Raw genomic sequence first — 17,920 nt, forward strand, 5'->3', positions numbered from 1 at the left:
ATATATATATTAATGTGAACTTGTATATAAATATTTTTTGTTAAATATTAAATATGACATCTTTAATTTATTTAAATATTTGATATTGAATATGTTTTTAATATTTCTGTGGATAAATCTGGAGACTCGTAGCATATATCTGTGGAAATGGACCAAATCATAGTCCTTATTGGTTCGTTATCTTCTATATATAAAAAAAAATAATCCATTCCTTTTTAGATAATTTCTCTTTTAAGAGTGTGTTCATTTGTCACAGAATTACACCAGATGAGATTTGACGAGATGGGAACTCACTTTTGAAAAAGTAGGAACCCACAGGCACGGGTACGCATAAGATTGATTATGGAAATGTTTTAAAATTAGTGTTCGGTTGTACCGGATTAATTGTGAAAAATCTTGATTTGTTATTAAAATACATGTATCTATTTCAATTTCTTATCTATTGAGAAAAAAAAAAATTGGTGACTTTTCTGTTTATTTTGTTCTAATTGAAACAATATGTAGGTAACTTTATTTTTTAATTAGTAACAAATGATTAAATAATATTGTGCGATAATAGTGTTTGTGCATTTCTCAATCAATTAATTCTTTAACTTTTTGTCTTGTTAACATTTTAAGGAGCAATTCTAATTAACAATAAAAATAACAGCATATTTAATGCTACATTAAATAAGAGAAGAAATTGCAGGGCATTAAATTTAGCATATTATAATTTAATGTACTTTTGTAACGTATTTTCATATTATTTATAATGTTCAATGCAAATAGCATTTTTTTTTCATAAGTACCAGTAGCTCGAACTGTATTATTTATAATATTTAATGCAAATGACAGTACTTCACTAGTACAGGTATGAACTGGTACAGACCTTGTGTCAAGAGTATGTAGTTGCATCAATTCATTCCAAAATTTAAAAATTACATAAGAACAATCATACAAATGCAACATTAAATTTCTAGAGTTTAAAACAACAACCATCACCATATATTTGCATACCGGTACGAACTGGTACATACCAAATTTTTTCTTAATTATCAAAGCTCAATCATACAATAGTTAAGTGAAAATTACATAAAGTTTTACCTATATATTGTTGGCCTCATTCTATCATACAAGTTTATTTGAGAGCAACATTGACTTAATTTCATAATAAGTTGCTATTGCACAACATTTAAGTCAAAAACAGATTGTATAACAAATATGTGGTTTTAGTGAAATGATATTCATATAAGTACTCAAAAACAGATTTGTATTTACTTAGAAGTGACTTTTGAACCGGGATCAATAACTAAGAATTCAATCATTTTTTTTTCCAATAACACATAAATAAAAATATTAATTTTTCTTACAGCCACAAAAAATTCGGCATGAAAATGTTGATCTGGGTTATTTGTAGTAGTATTTCTAATAAATCAAATTATATAGTATTTCATCTATTTTTAAAGAAATATATTAAATATTTATAATATTTCAATACAAAAAAATAAATTATAAATATTTCTATTTAAATAAAAAAATTCAGAAAAAAGAAAAAAATTGAAACCGGAAAACAAATTTAAGGTTTTTTTTTATTTTAGGGGCTGGTTTTGAAATTCTAAAACCGAAATTTTTTTTTCCGATTTAGGTAGATTTCGAAATCCCGCTAACTTTAATTATTTTTTTAGATATAAATAAAAAAATCGGAGAAAAAAGTATGCCGAACGGGTCTCGGAATAAATAGATGGATTCTTCCCCAAAACTTATCAATTCCCACCAAATTAAAAGCATCCGAATAGACCCTTATCTTTTTAAAAATAAAAACTTTACAAACTTCATGATTTCACACCACTTTAATCAACTGTCAATTTTCACTCTTCCACTCTCATCTTCAAAAAAATATCAGTAAATATTAGAAAGTGCCTCACCTAACCAAAATAAATAATAATAAAAAAAAAAAAGTAGAACTAGGGTGTTCTTAAGCTCACCAAAGTGCTTGGTAAGCTTAACTCCAAAACCACTTAAATAGGTTTCAAATGACAAATCCGAACCGTTGAAATTCGCCTACCTTACGAGTGATGCGTCTACATGTGAAAATTTGAAACATTCAAATTAATTTAGTATAAAGTCAAGCGGTCAAAAAACGTTAAAAAAATGAATGCACTAAAATTAATTTATTAACCTTCTAATTTTGACCGATTGACTTTATACTAAATTAATTCGAATGTTTAAAATTTTCACATGTAGATCACTCGTAACGTAGGCGGGTTCCAACAGTTCGAATTCGTCGTTTAAAAATCAATTTGATGTGTTTCAGAGTTAAGTTCATCAAATACTTTTGGTGAGTTTAAGAACACCCTAGTTCTACTCTAAAAAAAAAATATGCATTTATGATTCCTAGGATTTGATCACGTCAGTAACCCTTCAAGAGTCACAACTCAGAAGTACCTCAGCAACTTGCTATTAAAAAATATGGTCTCGTTTAGATCAGATGAGAACATAATTATATGGTCTCGTTTAGATCGGCGAAATAAAAAAAAAAAAATTGGGAAGAAAAGTAGATATTTTCACCGATTTCATTACTGAATCCATGACAATACCTGCCAAGGTATCGGCAAAGTTTAATTAACTATTTACTATCTCTATCTATAGTAATTTATATTTAATTTAATTTACTTTCCATTGTCAATAGGTGAATATATGAAAAAACTTTGACACTTCTGATATCTGTATCCGTTAAATGAAACTTGAAGACTAGACTTCTATTTTTCTCTCAAAAAAATTATGTCAAACCTTCACTTGTTTCATATATTTATTTAATTTGTAGAAGAATATATTTTATAATGGAAACGGAAAAAAGAGAGAAAATTATATTCATAGAATATATTTATTTAATTTGTAGAAGAATATATTTTATGTACAGTACCAGTTGAAACTGCCATATATTCATAGAAACGGAAAAAAGAGAGAAGCGAGTTAAATTCGTTATTTTTCAAATAAAAAAATATTTATTTAATTTGTAGAAGAATATATTTTTTACTTTATTTACTTACCTCTATTTAAATTGTAAAAATATTCATAGTAATCAAAATTTACTTGCCTAGTTTGTGATCTATACATATTATTCCTATTCTGTCCTAATTGACAAGTGAACTTTCTATTTAATGAATAGGAGAATATTTATGACTTGATGATGTGATTCACATTATCAACATTGAAAGTGCGAGAAAATTACATCTTAAGCTCTCAACTAGGGCTGTTAATGATTAAGGTTCGGCTCAAACTCAGCTCGGCTCAATGAGAGAAACAAAATGATTCAGCTCTAACTCAGCTCGCTTTTGAAAGAAAAAGCTCGGCTCATGTAAACACTTGGCTCGACTCGGCTTGGCTCGCGAGCTCCTGAGACGGCTCACGAGCCGATTCATATTATTGAACAACAAATAAAACAAGCATTACTTATAATGCATTCACTAAGAGAAGGCAAAAAGGATACTGATAGCAAAAAAAACCACGTAACAGTTTTTTTTTTTCAAATTTCAAATTTCAATTTTTTCCCAAATTTCAAAGTTTTTTCAAATTTCAAAGTTTTTTTAAATTCAATTTTTTCCCAAATTTCAATTTTTTTTCAAATTTCAAAATTTTCCCAAATTTCAAAGTTTTTACAAATTTCAAAGTTTTTACAAATTTCAAAGTTTTTCTAAATTTCAAAGTTTTTCTAAATTTTTTTCAAATTTCATGTGTTAGTGGAAGTGCCAATTTTGGTTTGATGAACAACAGGTATATCGAAATCATCTTTATATGGCCATATATGGCAGTATGAGCTTTAGGAACAATCTAATTTATGTACAATATACAATTCATCAGATACTAACAAATTAAATTTGAAATTCACACAATGTGCATAATTGTAGCTCTTGTTGGTCCCAAAGGCACCTAGAGGGGAGTAAGTAGATCATTTTTAAATTTTAATCTAAGTTATAAAGTTCGAGGGTGTCCTAAAGTTATTATTGACAGAAACTTAGAATAACTTTATCCTAAACTAAAGTATAAAATAAGTAAAGTAAAGAGTAGAGTTTAGAGTTCAGCACTAACGCCTATGTCTCCGGGGCCCGCGACCTTCGAGATGGTGCGCCTTTCTTTACCCAATGAGAAATGATTATAAAGTGGAACCGATGAGCCCTTACAATCTTCTGGGAAGTCACACGGCCCGAACAAGGAGCATTAAAGGCTCAGGTTGGTCAATCTGATTCACGAGGACTCAAGGATTGCCGGGGTGAGCACTACAGCTCAAAGTAGTAAATGGGTTGATCACGCAGGATCACTCTAGGAGTTGTGTAATTGATTGAATAAGTTTGAGATTGATTGTGAGTATTGAAGTTTAAGTACACAAGCAACAATGACTTTCTCTAGATATGAAAATACGAAATATTGAAGTTGGGGGCGGCTAGAGTGTCAAACCAAACCTTGGAATATCTATTTATAGAGAGCTGTCAAAAAGGAAGTAAGTGATCCTGACCGTTGCAACGGTTCATGGATCGTTACAACGGTAGGGTAGTTCGAACAGGTTTGGCTATGCAACGGTAGAGAATCGTTGCAATGGTCCCCACAACGGAAATTCTTTGACTTGTTTTCTAATTGGGACCGCGTGAATTGATTTAATGCAGTGCAGTCATTTCTGCGACTTGATTTATTTCGTTACAACGGTATGCCTTACTTTGTTCAGTCTCAAGCTTATTTTACTAATTTTACAAATTAATTGTCCTTAATCTTGAGTTATACTTTTGCCATCCATACTCTTGTGCTTCATGACCACATCCTTGATGTTATATTGCAGTTCATCAATTCATCCTCGATGTGCATTTATTGTATCTCCAGTTGCCATGAACCTGCACATGTCTCAAGAGGAAAACTGTAAAAATGCAATTATGTATGTTTTGCAAATCCAATCAAATGAGTAAGTCGAGGGCTCCAAAAGCCAACAGCTCCTACCTCTTCCTAGGCCGAATATCTGCAAGGCCACTGCAACCTCATTAGGATTACATTGAGAAATTGAACGATGACCCGCAACCGATCCTACTAACACATAAAATTTGAAAAAAAAATTGAAATTTGAAAAAAAATTGAAATTGGAAAAAAATTTGACATTGGAAAAAAATTTGAAATTAAAAAAAAATTAAAATTTGAAAAAAAACTGTTATGTGGTTTTTTTTGCTATATGTATCATTTTTGCCTTCTCTTAAGTAAATGCATTATGAGTAATGCTTGTTTTATTTATTGTTCAATAATATGAGCCGATTAGTGAGCCGTCTCACGAGTTCGCGAGTGAAATCGAGTCAAGCCAAGTGTTTACATGAGTCAATCTTTCTCTTTCAAAATCGAGCCGAGTCGACTTCGAGCTTTTTTCAGTTTCGAGCCCGATTCGTTATGAAATATTGAGCCATTTAACTCATTGATTCGCGAGCCGGCTCAACTTAATTTAATTTACTTTCCATTGCCAATAGGTGAATATATCAAAAAACTCTGACATTTATGATATCTGTATCTGTCAAATGAAACTTGAGAACTAGACTTCTATTTTTCTCTCAAAAAAATTTATATATCAAACCTTCACTTGCTTCCATCTTTAGTACAGTACCAGTTGGAACTGTCATATATTCATAGAAGCGTAAAAAAGAGAGGAGCGAGTTAAATTCGTTATTTTTTAAATAAAAAACAGTTATTTTATTTATAGAAGAATACATTTTTTACTTTATTTATTTACCTCTATTTAAATTGTAAAAATATTCATGGTAATCAAAATTTACTGTCTAGTTTGGATCTATACATATTATTCATTTTGTGTCCTAATTGACAAGTGATCTTTCTCTTTAATGAATAGGAAAATATTTATGACTTGATGATGTGATTCACATTATCAACTTTCAAAAATGGATGTGAGAAAATTACATCTTAAACTCTCAACTACTAGAAAACCTCAAATAACTTAAATAATTATTAGATAACTACATCAGGTCTAAATCACAACCACATGATGTTACTTGTCGAAGACGATTCAATGAATTCTGTATAATTGACGAGGTCCTGGATCTTGTAAAAAAATAAAATGTGATATATAGCCATCAAACTTATTTTCGAACACAATTGAAAAAAATAATGAGTGAGTCTATGGTACTATGCATATCACGGGTTGGCACCGTGCTACGGCTCTATATTTGAGTTTTCAAATCCTAACGGTCGATCCGAACCGTTCATCTTGTTCTCCATATTAATATGTGTTTGGAGACCAAATTTTACATTTTTTGAATTTTTTTTACTATTTTTTTAGATATTTAGAAAATCACTTGATCTGAAAATTCTGGACCATCCAAAAACAGTGATTTTCAATAAATCTAAAAAAATAGTAAAAAAATTTCAAAAAATGTAAAATTTGGTCTCCAAACACATATTAATATGGAGAACAAGATGAACGGTTCGGATCGACCGTTAGGATTTGAAAACTCAAATATAGAGCCGTAGCACGGTGCCAAATCGTAATATGCATAGTACCATAGACTCGCTCAAAAATAATTGTCGAATATGTTTTAATTTAGAGATGTTGCATATGAAATTTAGTATAACTTCATTTTGTTGACAATTGAACTACATCACAGTATAAGTTTTTTAATTTTAATATTTTTTTTCGTATTCATCGCCATTAAACGTGGTTTTCAATACCCAAACCCCCCTAACTCCTTTTTTTTTTAGATTTTGGAGATTAGACCGATTAATCTTTCCGATTTTCTTATCAGCATCATTTTAAAAAGTAAATTTGAAAAGTAGCATCATAAATTTTCAAGCATAGACGTCTCGAAAACGTAGTATTGATTTCAGAAAATCTTTTTTACAGAAAGAGGAAAAAGAGAAAATTGTATTCAAGTCATCAAGTGTAACAACGGTACAAAATTACTGATTTTTTATTCATTGCAAAAACTAAATAAACAAATACTACCCGTTTCAAATAGATTTAAAAAAAAAAAAAAAATACAACAATTGCAAAATTATTTGGCGGTCTCCATGAGACCATGACAACACCCGCGAAATAATTTAACGAGCAAAGACTAGCCGATACTCACTAAATAATTCAGCGGGTCAACATGTTCTGCAGGAGATCAGTTATTAAATGATCCATTTGAACTATCAAATTTAGAAAAATAAAATGAGAAAAAATAGCAACAATGCACTGTCTGAGCGTAAAGGCCATGGTGAATCAATAGGATTGTTAATGGGGATGTAAACGGATTGGATATTATCCGATTTTGTTCGGATCTGAATTCGAAAAATTACTTAATTAAATTATCTGATCTATATCTTTATCTAAACTATTCGTATGTGTATCCATATTGGAAAAATTATAACAGATAAAAATATGATTTGATTTTTAACTATATGTATATGACTATCTGTATAACGGATAAAAATATGGTTTGATTTTTAAGTGAGAATTTCCAGTGTACCCATGGAAACTTTTAAAATAGCCAATATCCCCATAAAATTATCATAATATCCATGATATCCATAATAACTTGATATTATTTCTTCTATTCTCTTTTATTTAATTAGACTTCTATTTAATTATTTTAAAAATTGAATTGGCCAAAATACCCTTTCCATTCTGTCATTTATTTCCAGTTCGTCTTCAAACTTTAAACTATTTGCAAAGCTAATTTACGTTGGTATATTACCCTCCCTGTGTTTCTTTCTTTCTTTCTCTATCTATCCATTTTCTGGAATAAGCAACAATACTTAAAGTGCTTAAAAAAGACAAACCTTACAATAACTAGCAACAGCTAATAACAAGCAACTAAAAGCATGATCAGTTGGTGAGAACAAGCACACATCACCAAAACCAAAAAGCAATGAAGAAGATAGAGATATATATAGGATATACTCTCTCTATGAAATATAAAAGGACATGATAACTAAAAACAGTTGGAAATATTAAGAGCGCAAACAATACAAATCCACCAAACATATCATATATTTGGCAATTTAATGTTGGCCATTTCCTCCTAAGTTGGCGGTAGGGCATACAATCTGGTAGAAAGATAGCGGCCTGGGATTGATGTTGTGTCCACTAGTGTAAAAACTGGAATCAAGATCGGCTTATTTGGATCGGTTATATGAGCCAACCGATCCTAAAAGGTATTTGAATCGGTTTTCTTAAAAAAACCGATCTTAAAAACTATTCAGATCGGGTTTTATTGTCAACCGATCCTGATTTATGAACTATCAAGATCGGTTTTTTGTTAGAACTGATCCTGATACTATCAAGATCAGTTATTCTAAATAACCGATCTTAATAATTCAACTATCAGGGTCGGTTGTTTATAAAACCCGATCCTGATAATTGAAATATCTCAAATAAATCTTATTAATTGAAATATATCAGAAAATAGCATCTGGATCGGGTCTATACATAATAACCGATCCAGATAACTTAAATACATCTAACAAATTAAAATATATCAGAAAATAGCATTTGGATCGGTTTTATTGCTAAAAACCGATCCTGATACTTTTTTTTTTTTTTTTTTTTGCAGAACCAACTTTGTGTGGTGCGCTGTATGTAGTCTAAAATGCTCTGTTCGGATTGAAAGCAAATTGCCACAGTGACAGCTTCAAAATTGAGATAGCAAATTTTATTTTATAATTAGTTTTTTTTCAATATTTTAAAATATTTATGTTTGTAATTTTAATATTGAGAAGTATATGTAATTAGGCATTTGTGTTATATGTAATTAGTGTGGTGATTAATAGAATATATACATGGCTGTTGTATATGGCATATGGTTCAATTATAAAATTTTTTTGATGAAAATTAATGTAATTTATATTATTAAAATTTATGTGATAAATAATTAATTATTTGACATTGATATTTCATTTTGAAGTCATTTTGACTATTGAATTTTTTTTATACAATCATGCATGATGCATGAATGACTTGTGCCATATAATAATATACATAGGACTTGAACCCTTGTTGTGTGGGGTTGTGAAGGAACGAATACGAATATTAGCATTTGGTCGATCGGAACTGTTATTAATGTTTGATAAGCCACAATGATATATGTTGAAACATAGGGTTTGTTGTGTAAATTAAACCGAGTTTTGTTGAAATTAGAATTTAATTAGGTTATAAATGTTTAAAAGTTCAAGTTACTGCCCTAGTTGTGTTTATTTTGTAGGCAATCAAGTGCTTGGAGCTTAACGAAGGAAGACGAGCTATCTGGAGCAAGAAAGCACAAATCTGGCGAATTTTCACTTTTATTGCGGGCCGCAATTATTTTATTGCGGGCCGCAACCAACTAGTCAGAGCCGATTTGCAGAACAGAAAAATTTGTATTATTATTGCGGCCCGCAATGGAAGTTATTGCGGCCCGCAATAAACAGTTCCAGAAGCGATTTTTGCTATAATTAGTTGTTTTTAATTCTGAAAGGGGATAACTGTTTGAGGGACGAATTTTAGACATTAGAAAGAGAGAAAAGCACAGGAGAATAAGGAGAAAAAGGAGAGACAAAAGAAGGGAGAAGAAGATAGCGAATTCTTCGAGCGGTTACATTGATTTCTTTCTCTTAGAACTCTTTTACTTGTTATTTCTCTTGTGTGCTGCAGCCATGATTGGCTAAGGTAATTTCTAGGGTTGATTAGGGTTAGAACTTGAAACTTATGTCATGGATTAGTTGATTTTATATTATATTTACTTGTTCCTTAGTATGATCTTTTCTTTATATTACTTGTTTGTGATGACTTAAGCGAAATTGCATGAAACCCTAGGATTCGGTATTTACAATTGAGAAATTGAATATTTAGTCCTGACCATAAAGAAAAGAGTATTTGATAGGCTAAGTACCGAGAGGAGACGCTCATCTTATACGGGCTTAACCCGATAGGTTAGAAAATTGTACCAAGTACCGAGAGGTGACGAATAACTTTCTATACCAATTGGGACAGTTAAAGACTTAATAACTTTGGGTTAGTGTAACCAAGTACCGAGAGGTGACATTTATACTAATTTAAAGACGGTATTAACATAGAAATATCACTTTATACCGATAACATTAGACTGTGCCTTCATATTTATAAGAACAACCTTAATAAATCAATTAATCGTGACATTAGTGGATAGGAACCCTAAGAGACCCTAATTTCTCATTCTTGTTTAAAACCACATTTAGACCTAGAATTTAGTTAATTCAATTTGATCAGCAACAAACCAAACCATCATAGAAAACAAACAAATTCCTTTATTTCCTTTTACTAAATTAAATTAGTTAGGTTAGGTTTAATATTCCGAATTGTCCCTGTGGAGACGATCCCTAAATACTACTTGACAAGGTTGTACACTTGCAACCGAATTGAGGGTAAATTAGGATTTATTACTTGTATTGTAATAATTCACATCAAGTTTTTGGCGCCGTTGCCGGGGACAACGGTGAATATTATTTCGGACCTAAGTAATTTAGTTAGTAATTGTTTTTAATTTTCTTTTATTTCCTTTCTCTTTTGATTTAGGTTGAAATCTGGCAGAGGAACCTCCTACTCCGGACGCCACAGATTTGGTAGAGTGGTTTTCGAGGAGAGGATCAACTCATCTTTTTTACCAGAGAAGAAACAAGCACCCGACAAGGGGACCTTTCTTTCCCTTGAATCCACGCCGGTTAGACATGTCGTCCGGCAATGATGATGCTAGGTTTCAAAACCTCCAAAGAGAAAGGGATCGGATGGCAAATGAACTCCAACGGTTGAGGGCAGCTAACCAAGAGAGAGAAAATCTTGAAGCAGCCGATGCCAACCGCCCATTGAGGGACTTTACTGCGCCTAGGGCTGAGGAAATCCACCTGGGGTACACTGCACCTACTATCAATGCTGAGGAATACCAAATTCCTCCTGCATGGGTTAGCATGGTGCAGCGAAATCTTTTCCATGGTCTGCCTCATGAAGATGCCACGCAACACTTAGCCAACTTTGAAGAAATCTGCAGTACAATCAAGGTACAAACTGTTTCTCCTGATGACCTTAAAGTGATGGCTTTCACTTTTTCTCTTGCAGATAAGGCTAAGGGGTGGATAAGGGGACAACGGCCCGAGAACATGAACACTTGGCCTAAGGTGGCGAATGCTTTCCTCAACAAGTTCTTTCCACCATCCAAAACTAACTCCTTGCGCCATCAAATCCACAATTTCCGACAAAGAGGGGATGAAACCATGAGCGAAGCATGGGAGAGGTTCCAAGAGCTGCAGAGGTGCTGCCCTCACCATGGAATTGAAGGATGGAACCTGTTGCAAATCTTCTACAACAGTCTTCTGCCACAAGACAAGGGTATGCTAGACGCAGCCGCTGGAGGTAGTCTCATGAACAAAGGGGCTGTTGACGGATACAAGTTGGTTGATGACATGGCTCTCAACCAAAGCCAATGGCACAACCCTAGGGAGACCCCGGTCATCCTGCAACGGGGAATGAAGGAGGTGAACTCGAATTCAAGCATGGCCGCAGAAATTGCCGCTTTAAATCGCAAGATTGATCAAATGAGCGTAAAATCGGTAAATTATCCTTCTTCTCTTCCTTGTTCAATTTGTGGTGGGACCGATCATTTAGCACTAAATTGTGGTATAGGTAATGAGGTTAGTCATGAGGAAGTGAATGCCATAAACCAAGGCAATTTCAAACCAAATAACAATCCCTACTCCAATACTTACAACCCCGGTTGGAGGAATCACCCAAACTTTTCGTGGAGACAAAATGACCAAAATACCCAAGGTAACTCAAACTTTAATAGACCAAATCAAGGTTATGGTAACCAAGGGTATGGTTCTAATGCACCACCAAAGTCCAATCTCGAATTAATGATGGAGACTTTCATGGCAAGTCAAAATCAAAAATTCGATGAATTGACCAAAAAGGTAGACATGTTGGCAACCCAAAACAAAATGCTTGAAAACCAAGTTGCACAACAAGCTACACAATCTTCCCGCCAACCGGGTTCCCTTCCACCAAAACCTGAGAACAATCCCAGGGATGTCAAGGCGGTTAGACACATGCTTCGCAGCGGTGCGCAATATGAGGATCCACCCATGCCAAAGCATGCCTATGAGCAGCCGCAAAGTGAAGAGACAAGAACCAATGATGAGCACATCTCCACACACGAGGACTCCGCCTCAAAGGAAGTTACACCAATTGCACCAAGCGACCCTGCTATTCAAGCGAATCCATCTCAAGATGAGCCACCAAAGGTAAGTGCACAGGTACCTCTCTACATACCCCCTCATAAATTTGCACCTTTTCCTGGTAGGCTTAAGAATGAGAGAACTGATAGGCAGTTTGCTAAATTCCTTGAATTGTTGAAACAATTGCATGTAAACCTACCATTGACTGAGGTAATGACCCAAATGCCGGTTTACACCAAATTTTTCAAGGATATCCTTTCAAATAGGCGTAAACTTGAAGAAGTCCAAATGGTGTCCCTAGATTCAAATGGTAGTGCCATGGTAATGAATGAATTGCCCAAAAAGTTGGATGATCCGGGTAAATTTTCCATACCATGTTCGATAGGAAATGTCCAATTCAAACGAGCACTATGTGATCTAGGGGCTAGTGTAAGTCTTATGCCAAAGTCGGTTTATGATAGGTTGGGTGTAGGGGAACTTAAGCCAACTAAAATTTCTCTCCAATTGGCCGACCAATCGGTCAAGTTACCCCTAGGGGTGGTAGAGGACTTGCCAATTCAAATTGGTAAATTCTTTGTACCAATCGACTTTGTTGTGGTAGACATGGATGAGGATATCCATACGCCACTTTTGTTGGGTAGACCATTTCTCAATACGGCAAAAGCTGTGATTTATGTTCATGATGGAATTATTACAATGAACATTGGTGAAGAAAAATTAACATTTGACATCAAACGATCAATGAAATATCCATCTAATGATCAAAGTGTTTGTAGTGTTGAGATTCTTGACAGGTTGATAGATGAGGAACTCATAAACAGCTTGGAGAAGGGTTCCTTTGAATGTTGGATGGATCAGGAGTGCGAAAAATCTGACCAAACGAATGCTGTGGACCTTATTGCGGCCCGCAATAAAATTTATTGCGGCCCGCAACCAATCCAGACAGAGACTTTGCAAATTCCAGAAGTTATTGCGGCCCGCAATAACCTTATTGCGGCCCGCAATAACCCTTCCCAGATTGACAAAAAGCCTATTCTGAGCCCAATTCTTCAGGTTTCAACTACCGAAACTCTCCCCAACTTTGCCGAACCCTCGAAGGACGCACCCAAGGTTGAACTTAAGCCATTACCTTCAACCCTTCGATACGAATACCTCGGTCCAAACCAAACCTATCCCGTTATTGTCAACGCATCCCTAAACCAAGACCAAACCTCACAACTTCTACAAATCTTGAGGATGCACCGAAAGGCCATTGGATACACCATTGATGACCTCAAAGGAATCAACCCTTCCATCTGCATGCACCGCATTCTCATGGAGGAAGGACACAAGCCGACCATTGAAGGGCAGCGGAGATTGAACCCGAACCTTAGCGAGGTGGTGCGAAAGGAGATTCAGAAACTTCTTGATGCTGGCATCATCTATTCAATTTCCGACAGCAAATGGGTGAGCCCAATTCATGTGGTGCCAAAGAAGGGAGGGACAACCGTGATAGAAGGGGAGAATGGCGAACCGATTGCAACACGACTCGTGATGGGATGGCGCATGTGCATCGATTATCGAAAGCTCAACACCGGCACGCGCAAGGATCATTTCCCTCTTCCTTTCATTGATCAATTGCTTGAACGGTTAGCTAAGCACTCTTTCTTTTGTTATCTTGATGGTTATAGTGGATTCTTTCAAATACCAATTCACCCTGATGACCAAGAAAAGACCACTTTCACTTGTCCATACGGTACCTTTGCATACCGTAGGATGCCCTTTGGTTTGTGCAATGCACCTGCAACATTTCAAAGGGCTATGATGGGTATATTTTCTGACCTAATTGAGAAGTCTATGGAAGTTTTCATGGATGACTTCTCGGTTTATGGTACCACTTTTGATAAATGTTTGTTAAACCTATCTAAAGTCCTATAAAGATGTGAAGAGGTAAACCTTGTTTTGAATTGGGAGAAATGTCATTTTATGGTACAAGAGGGTGTTGTTTTAGGTCATGTGATTTCTGCTAAGGGTTTAGAGGTTGACCGTGCAAAGATTGAGGTAATTGAAAAATTACCTCCACCAACAAATGTTAAAGGGGTTAGAAGTATTTTAGGACACGCTGGGTTTTATAGAAGGTTCATCAAGGACTTTTCTAAAATTGCCAAGCCCTTGACCAATCTTTTGTTAAAAGATGCTCCATTTGATTTTACCCAAGAGTGTCTAGATGCTTTTAATAAGTTAAAGGAAGCATTGATCTCCGCTCCCATCCTGCAACCACCAAATTGGAACGAATCTTTCGAGATTATGTGTGATGCGAGCGATTACGCCATTGGAGCAGTGTTAGGGCAACGAATTGACAAAAAGCCGTGCGCCATCTACTATGCAAGCAAAGTTCTAGATGAGGCTCAAGTCAACTACACCACTACCGAAAAGGAGCTACTCGCGGTGGTCTTCGCCATCAACAAGTTTAGACCTTACCTAGTTGGTTCCAAGGTGATAGTCTACACGGATCATGCCGCGGTTCGCTATCTCCTCACGAAAAAGGATGCCAAACCTCGTCTCATTCGTTGGATTCTCTTACTCCAAGAGTTCGACCTGGAGATTAGAGACAAGAAGGGTACCGAGAACCTTGTAGCTGACCACCTTTCGCGCATCAAACCTGAACCAAATGAAGACTTACCCATTGATGACTCTTTTGCCGATGAGCAGCTCTACCAAGTGGGTAAAATCGAATACCCATGGTTCGCGGATATTGCAAATTATCTTGCATGCGGAGTTCTACCACCCTATCTCACCTACCAACAACGGAAAAAAAAATTTTGCGGATACCAAGCACTACTTTTGGGATGACCCATATCTCTTCAAGCTTGGTGTTGATGGGATTCATAGGCGTTGCATTCCGCAGGATGAGGTTCAATCAATTCTTCACCACTGTCATTCATCACCATATGGAGGACATGCCTCAACCAATAAGACCGCCGCCAAGGTCCTGCAAGCAGGTTTCTTTTGGCCAACTCTTTTTAAGGATACAAGGCAATTTGTTGTCTCTTGTGACAAATGCCAAAGGTTGGGAGGCATCACCAAGCGACATGAGATGCCTCAACAAAGCATCCTCGAGGTCGAATTGTTCGATGTGTGGGGGATTGATTTCATGGGGCCATTTCCGAGTTCATGCAACAACAAATACATCCTTGTAGCAGTGGATTATGTCTCCAAATGGGTAGAAGCAATACCAAGCCCAGGGGCCGATTCAAAGACCGTCAAACGCCTCTTCCAAAAGATAATCTTCCCAAGATTTGGTGTTCCACGGGTGGTGATTAGTGATGGAGGCTCACACTTCATAAATCGCTCCTTTGAAAGTTTAATGGAAAAGTATGGAGTTAAACACAAGGTGGCAACTCCGTACCACCCGCAAATAAGTGGCCAAGTTGAAGTGTCAAACCGAGAGATAAAGCACATCCTACAAACTGCTGTAGGATTGTCCCGAAAAGACTGGAGTCTGAGGTTAGATGATGCACTTTGGGCATACCGCACGGCCTACAAGACACCAATTGGCATGACCCCTTTTAAGCTTGTCTATGGTAAGCCATGCCATTTGCCAGTCGAATTGGAGCATAGGGCATTCTGGGCTATCAAGTCCCTCAATTTCGACATGCACCAAGCCGGTCAAAAACGCATCCTCGACTTGCATGAACTTGAGGAGATCCGTCTCAACGCGTATGAGAATGCCAAAATCTACAAGGAGAAGACAAAACAATGGCATGACAAGCACATCATACGAAGGGAGTTTAAAATCGGTGATTATGTTTTATTGTTCAATTCACGTTTTAAACTCTTTGCAGGCAAACTCAAGTCCAAATGGAGTGGCCCATTTCAGGTGAAACGCGTGTTTGAACATGGGGCGGTAGAAATCTGGAGCGAACGAACTGGCGCATTTAAAGTAAATGGCCAGCGGCTCAAGGTGTACAATCATGGAGAACCGGTTGAAGGGAAGATTAAGATCTCCCTTACCGATGCACAAATGAACTAAAAGAGGAGAATGGTCGAGCTCGAGACCCTAAAAGAGCGCTTCTTGGGAGGCAACCCAAGCACTTTACCTTTTTGCAATTTTAAATTTCGTATTTTTAAATTTTATTTGCATTTAGATAGGTTAATTTAGGTTTTTCAGAAGATTTCAGGCTCCTTTGCGGGCCGCAATAATTTTATTGCGGGCCGCAACCAAGCAGTCAGAGACTTCCGAAGGTCAAGTCTTAATTTTGAGTTAATTGCGGTCCGCAATTCCAGTTATTGCGGGCCGCAATCAAGCAGTCAGAGAGTCAAAAAAAAAAAAAAAAAAAAAAAAAAAAAAAAAAAAAAAAGAGAGAGTCCATTGCGGCCCGCAATGACAGTTATTGCGGCCCGCAATGGAGGCCGAACAGACGCGAATTTGTGATAAAAGGGGGGCCTTTCCGCAAATCTCTCTCTCTCTCTGACCCCTTCCCCCACTTCTTTCTCTCTCCCGATCTCCCATTCTCTTCTCTTTTTCTCTCTCTCTACACCTCCCCATCTTTACTCTCTCTCTCTACCTTTATCTCTCTACACCTCCCCATCTCTACTCTCTCTCTCAATCTCTTTCTCTCTCCCGATCTCTCTCCCTCTCCATCTCTTCCCATCTCTACTCTCTCTCTCAATCTCTTTCTCTCTCCCGATCTCTCTCCCTCTCCATCTCTTTCCATCTCATCTCTACATCTCTCTTTTTCTCTCTCTCTCTCCAACCCTATCTCTCTCTCACTACAAAATCCAACCCGCCGCCACCGATCAACAGCCGCCACTTCTTTCCGCCTCTCCACCGCGAGTATTGCGGCCCGCAACACCAACTCATTGCGGCCCGCAAGACAGCAGCCAGCAAAACGCCGTTTCACGCACACCCATTGCGGCCCGCAATTCCGTTTATTGCGGCCCGCAACGAAAAAGACAGAGGCCTCCAGCATTCAACATACCTTATTGCGGCCCGCAAAGAGACTTATTGCGGCCCGCAATAAAGCTCACAGAAGGCATTACAAGGCTGATTTTTCCGGAATTTGGCAGGTCGACTCGGCGTTTGGATTTCTCGGTTGCATCTACACTTCACATTGGTTTGATTACACACATTTGGTTGTATCTCTAACTCTATTTAATTCCAATTGCTTGAATTGAACCAAATTGGTAATTGAATTGATTGTGAATTGTAATTGAATTGAACCAAATTGGTAATTGAATTGATTGTGAATTGTAATTGAATTGAACCAATTGAACACCAATCATGCCACCAAAACCAAGGGGCAAGGGTAAGGCAATAGCAGAGGATGAGTTCATCCCCTCGAAACGATCCAAACAATATCGAAGAGGGGACGGTACCAATAGTGGGTCTAATGATATTGAAATGTCTGACCAACCTGACTGGACCACTCTACCTCAAGATCAGTGGCCTGAAAACAAAGACACTGATTATGGTCTTAGATTTGTGCATCCAAAAGCACGAGAAAACTTTCAAATTCTTAAGACCAAAAAAGTTGTCCAGCCCAAGTATGTCCACATACTTACCCTTCAGCAGTTGGGCATTCTAGATGAGGTTCATCTCCTCATGTCTTCCCTTGGTATCTGGGACTACTGTACCAAACCATTTCCTGCGTACCGCACCCTGACCTATGAATTCCTGTCTACTCTGCACATGGAAAATGACACTCTATTGCAGTATTATTTGGATGGTGCAGAGTACCAGATTACGATTGAGGAA

Source organism: Carex rostrata, chromosome 3, assembly GCF_964058835.1.
Source record: "Carex rostrata chromosome 3, lpCarRost1.2, whole genome shotgun sequence".
Taxonomy (NCBI): domain Eukaryota; kingdom Viridiplantae; phylum Streptophyta; class Magnoliopsida; order Poales; family Cyperaceae; genus Carex; species Carex rostrata.